Here is a 6055-nt window from a genome sequence, read left to right as displayed (position 1 = left end):
TGGATATCAGCCCACCACCTCAAGCTCAACCTTAACAAGACTGAGCTGCTCTTCCTCCCTGGGAAAGCCAGCCCTCTCCAAGACTTCTCCATCACAGTAGAGAATACTATTGTGACCTCCTCCCAGACGGCCAAGAATCTTGGGGTGATCCTTGACAACCACTTATCCTGTGTGGTGAACATCACAGCGACAGCACACTCCTGTAGATCAGAATAAGAATCTGAATTATTTTATTTGGCCAAGTATATTTGCACATACACTTAACTGACTTGGTGCATGGGACATAAAAAACAATAGTAAGAAATTTACAAAATAGCAAAATATGAACAAAATAGCAATAACAAATTTACAAAAAAGAACAATAAAACAATACATTTTGTAGGCTGTGCGAGGCTAAGTGGCAATGAGGCTAGAGGCTGTGAAATGGGTATGGGGCATGTACACTACATTAGAATAATTTTAAATAATTATAAATTACACTGTCAGTGCATTGTGTGTGTGTGTGTGTGTGTGTGTGTGTGTGTGTGTGTGTGTGTGTGTGTGTGTGTGTGTGTGTGGCCAGGATGGGAAGGATCAGCTATGATCTTTCCTGCTCTCTTACTGGTCCTGAGGTGGAACAGGTCCAGGAGAGATGGCAGGTTGCAGCTGATGACCTTCTGGGCTGACTGAATGGTCCACTGCAGTCTGCCTTTGTCCTTGACAGTGAAGGCAGCGAACCAAATGGTGATTGATGAGCTGAGGATGGACTCAATGATGGACGTGTAGAACTCGACCATCACTTTCTGCTGCATATTGAATTTCTTCAGCTGCCACAGAAAGAACATCCTCTTCTTGAAATTATTGTCCCCAGGAATCTGAATGACTCCACAGTGTTAACTGGGGAGTCTCACACATGATGAGGGGGCGGTTGGGGCTGGGCTTCTCCTGAAGTCTACTATAATCTCTACAGTTTTTAGGGCGTTCAGCTCCAAGTTGTTCTGGCTGCACCAGAAAGGCAGGCTGTCAACTTCCTCTCTGTAGGCGGCCTCATCCCCATTGGAGATTAATCCAATGAGGGTTGTGTCATCCGCGAACTTCAGGAGTTTGACAGAAGGGTGGCTAGAGGTGCAACTGTTGGTGTAGAGGGAGAAGAGTAGAGGAAAGAGCACACAACCTTGTGGGGCTCCAGTGCTGATGGTCCGGGGCTCTGAGACAAGCTTGCCCAGCCGCACATGCTGCTTCCTGTCTGTCAGGAAGTCAGTGATCCACCTGCAGGTGGGCTCAGGCATGCTCAGCTGGGATAGCTTGTCCTGGAGGAGAGCTGGGGCGATGGTGTTAAATGCGGAGCTGAAGTCCACAAACAGGATCCTGGCGTAGGTGCTGGGGGAGTCTAGGTGCTGGAAGATGAAGTGGAGTCCCATGTTAACTGCGTCGTCTACAAACCTGTTGGCTCTGTAGGCAAACTGCAGTGGGTCGAGGAGGGCATTGGTGATGGCCTTGAAGTGGGTGAGCACGAGGCGCTCAAAGGTCTTCATTACCACAGAGGTCAGGGCGACTGGTCTGTAGTCATAAAGGCCAGTGATCTTCTGCTTTTTCTGAACTGGGATGATGGTGGATGTTTTGAAGCAGGCAGGTACCATGCATTCGACCAGTGAGGTGTTAAAGATGTCCGTAAACACTGGAGACAGCTGGTCTACACAGTGCTTCAGTGTGGAGGGGGAGACAGCGTCTGGTCCAGCTGCCTTGCGGGGGTTCTGTCTCTTTAACAGTTTGCTGACGTCACTCTCCTGGATGGAGAGAGGTGTGATGGGGGGGAGGGGGCTGTCTGGGTCCATTGTGTAGGGGGGGTAGTGTCTCTGTGAGTTAAGCTGCCCTTGTTAAAGTCCCCAAGGACAATAACTGGGGAATACGTGTTCTCTCTCCTTCTCTTCACTCCTAATATTTGGTCGGCCATTTTCACATCAGCTTGCGGAGGGATGTAAACGCCAGCCAATATAAAAGAAATGAATTCATGTGGAGAGTAAAATGGCCTGCAGGTGATGAAAAATGATTCCAGGTCAGGAAAACAAGTTTGCAAAATCACTTTCACGTTGTTGCACCAGCGTTGATTTATAGATTCAAGATTCAAGATTCAAAGTGTTTATTATCATATGCACAGCAGAAAACATGTTTCACTGTACAACGAAATTCTTGCTTTGCTGTCCGCAGAATGCCAACCAATGTAAAATATACAATACTAAAGAATATACAATATATACTAAACAAATGTACAAGACAGCAAAATTTAAGGCATAAAATAAAATAGCAGCAATAATAATAATAAAACAGTGCAAATGTAGCAGTGCAATTATGCAAACTGGAAAGTTCAGTTATTGAGGTAGTACGGTTATATTAATCTCCTATGGGTTGTTTAGGAGTCTGATGGCAGTGGGAAAGAAGGAGTTCTTCAGTCGGGTGGTCCTGCATTTAACACTTCTGTACCTCCGGCCTGAGGGTAGAAGTGTGAACAGTCCGAGCTGGGGGTGGGTGGGGTCCTTGAGGATGGAGGCGGCTCTCCTGTGGACTCTGCGGTGGTAGATGCTCTGCAGAGAGGGCAGTGGAGTCCTGGTGATTTTCTCAGCAGTCTTCACCACTCTCTGCAGGCGTCTGCGGTCCATAGCAGTAGTGCTGCCATACCACACAGTGATACAGCTAGTTAGGATGCTCTCAACAATGCAGCTGTAGAAGTTGCTGAGGATCTTGGGCGACATGCCAAACTTCCTCAGCCTCCTCAGAAAGTACAGCCGCTGTTGGGCCTTCTTAACCAGCTGAGTGGTGTTAAGTGTCCAGGTGAGGTCCTCGCTGATGTGGACGCCCAGGTATTTGAAACTGCTCACCCTCTCTACTTCAAGTTCCCGGATGTACAGTGGCCGATGAGGTCCCCTCTTCTTCCTCATGTCCACTATCATCTCCTTCGTCTTGTCCGTATTGAGGGTGAGGTTGTTGTCCTCGCACCATGTTACCAGACTGGCCACCTCCCTCCTGTAAGCTGCTTCGTCCCCGCCAGTGATGCATCCTATCACTGCGGTGTCGTCTGCAAACTTTAGGATGATGTTGTCCTTGTGGGAGGCGACACAGTCGTGGGTGAACAGGGTGTAGAGAATGGGGCTGAGGACGCATCCCTGTGGGGTGCCAACATTTGTAATAATGCTGGCTGAAGTCCTATTGCCAATCCTGACAGACTGGGGCCTGCCAGTCAAAAAGTCTAGGAGCCAGTCACAGAGGGTGGGGTGCAGGCCAAGTGTGGACATTTTGTGGATGAGTCTGTGGGGGATGACTGTATTAAAAGCGGAGCTGTAGTCTACAAAGAGCGTCCTGATGTAGGAGTCTTTGTTTTCCAGGTGGGAGAGGGAATAGTGGAGGACAGCAGCGATAGCGTCTGAGGTGGACCTGTTGGGCCGGTAGGCATACTGCAGGGGGTCTAGGGTGTCCGGCATGCTGCTCTTAATGTGTGCCAGTACCACTCTCTCAAAACACTTCATAATGATTGGAGTGAGTGCTACTGGCCTGTAATCATTCAGGCAGGCAGGTTGGCTCTTCTTGGGAAGGGGGACGATGGTTGTGGTCTTGAAGCAGGAGGGAACAGTGCTGTGACTGAGGGAAAGGTTGAAGATGGAGGTGAGAACATCAGCCAGCTCGTTAGCACATGCTCTGAGAGCATGTGCTATAGAAACAGATCTCTCCACCTTTCATTTTGCGTGAAAGTATTGGGTCGCGATCCGCATGCAACAGCTGGAAGCCGGGCAGCTGTACAGCGGAATCCGGTGTAGATTCAATCACAAAACAGAAGAGAGAGAAAAGTCTCCATTTGTCCTGATAAGAAGACGCAATTCGTCCATTTTGTTGCATAGTAAGCGGACATTTGAGAGGAGTATTCCCAGTAGAGGCGAGTAATCCTCTCTCCCTGAAGCGCACCAGAGCCCCGGCACGCTTACCTCTCCATCTCTGCCTCACTGCTTGGCCAAGGGCCAGAGCACCTTTGACCAGAATGTCCAGTAAATCCACAGATGAGGTGAGAAAGTTGGGACAAATCAGATGGTGTTGAGTCCCTGATGTCCCCCGTGAAAATAATCAGAGTGGAATCACAATTAACAGAATTAAAGACTAAAAACAAACAAAGAAGTGCGCACCAACACACCGTGGCAGCCGTAGGAGGCGCTATCTTGATCTCAGATTCTTCCTGTACAACATTAGAAGGATAGATCCATTCGTCACGAGAGAAGCAGCACAACTCCTGGTCCAGACACTTGTGATCTCCCGCCTTGACTACTGCAACACACTCTTGGCTGGGCTCCCCGCCTCTGCCATCAGACCTCTGCAGCTCATCCAGAATGATGCCGCCCATCTGGTGTTCAATCTCCCCAAATTCTCCCATGTCACCCACCTCCTTCACACCCTTCACTGGCTCCCGGTAGGATCTCGCATCAGATTCAAGACCCTGGTGCTCGCTTACCGGGCAGCAAAGGGAACAGCCCCTCCCTACTTGCAAGCAATGGTCAGCCCCCGAACCTCTGCCCGAACACTCAGCTATTCCACCTCAGCTGGCCACCTGACACTGCCGCCTCTACGTGGATGCAGCAGTTGCGCTATTCGGTCACAGCTTTTCACTGTCCTGGCGCCCCGCTGGTGGAATAAGCTTCCCACTGCTGTCAGGACTGCAGAGTCACTACCTATCTTCTGCTGTAGACTGAAGACCCATCTCTTCAGGCTACATCTGTCCCTCCTAAAGACCTCTTCATCCCCACTACCCCCCTTTACAGTTTCTCTACTGTAAATAAAACATTTTTAAAAAAGTAATTCTTCCTTCTTCTAGCATTATGACTGCCAATGGCCCCTAGTCCTAGCATAGATTAGTTTTTCTTATGATGACTGATGTATAGATGATTCACTTACTTAGACAAATGTAATTGTTGTAAGTCGCTTTGGATAAAGGCGTCTGCTAAATGTCTAACATGTAAATGTAAAGGTTCTTTGTTATTCGCTGAACACCACAGGACCAGGATAATTAACCAGGATTCGGCATTGGTAGCTGCTGGCTGTACCGACTAACCAGGTGGCATGTACCCAGTGTGCACCTACAGTATCAGCTAGAAAGATAACAAAACTAGCTGGCCAGACAAAGGGAGCGTGGATGGAAAAGCACAAAATATAACCAGACATTATAGGCTACACATTTCCAACACACCAGGTGACTTGGGTTGGGCCACGCTCAAGGGGCTCGATTCATATGATGCCATCCTCATAACTTTTTTTTTTAAGTTTATTAATGTCAAGCAGGGTTATTGTGACAGCTTCAGGTCTTTTCTTACTGATGACGAGTACTTTTACACCTATAGTACACCTGGGGAAGCTAAATTAGAGGCCTAGTTAACTCTAGATCCCACAGCGGCAGTCAATGGCCGTTCTATATATTACTAGATCATATTGTATCACTTTCAGTCATACAATAAAGCAATTTAAGCATACAATACTTAACCGTGGAAGGTAAAATCACTTACAAAAATATGACTATTTTAACATCTGAGTGGAAAAAACATTTCCATGTAATGATGATACTCCATCGTGCCTATCTTCCCATTTTTTATACATCTCAAAGAGTTCAAAAGAAACGTGAGTAATTGAATAAATAAGCAAGAGGAATAGTCAACCTTGCAATTTAAATTGTTGTTAGATGCCTTTGAGCAAGAACAATAAGACTTGGTGAGGCAAGCCCACTAATAATAATAACTCGAAAAAGAAGTTCCAGAAGAAACATTGTGGGCTTGCAAAGTCTTATTATGGTAGCGGATAAAGTTAAAGATGGTTTGGTTGGTTGGATGGATGGATAAATGGTTGGTTTATGGGTTGGTTGGACTGGATGGATGGATGGATGAATTGATAGATGTGAGAAGGATGGATAGATAGATATTTATTTATGATTGAAGGTTAGATAGATGCAAGAACGTTAGATAGATAAGTGAAGGTTAGATAGATAGATAGATAGATGGATGGATGGATGGATGGATGGATGGATGGATGGATAGATAGAAAGGTAGAT

Source organism: Argentina silus (genome assembly GCF_951799395.1).
Source record: "Argentina silus genome assembly, chromosome: X".
Lineage (NCBI taxonomy): Eukaryota > Metazoa > Chordata > Actinopteri > Argentiniformes > Argentinidae > Argentina > Argentina silus.
Note: the sequence above shows the minus strand (reverse complement) of the source record.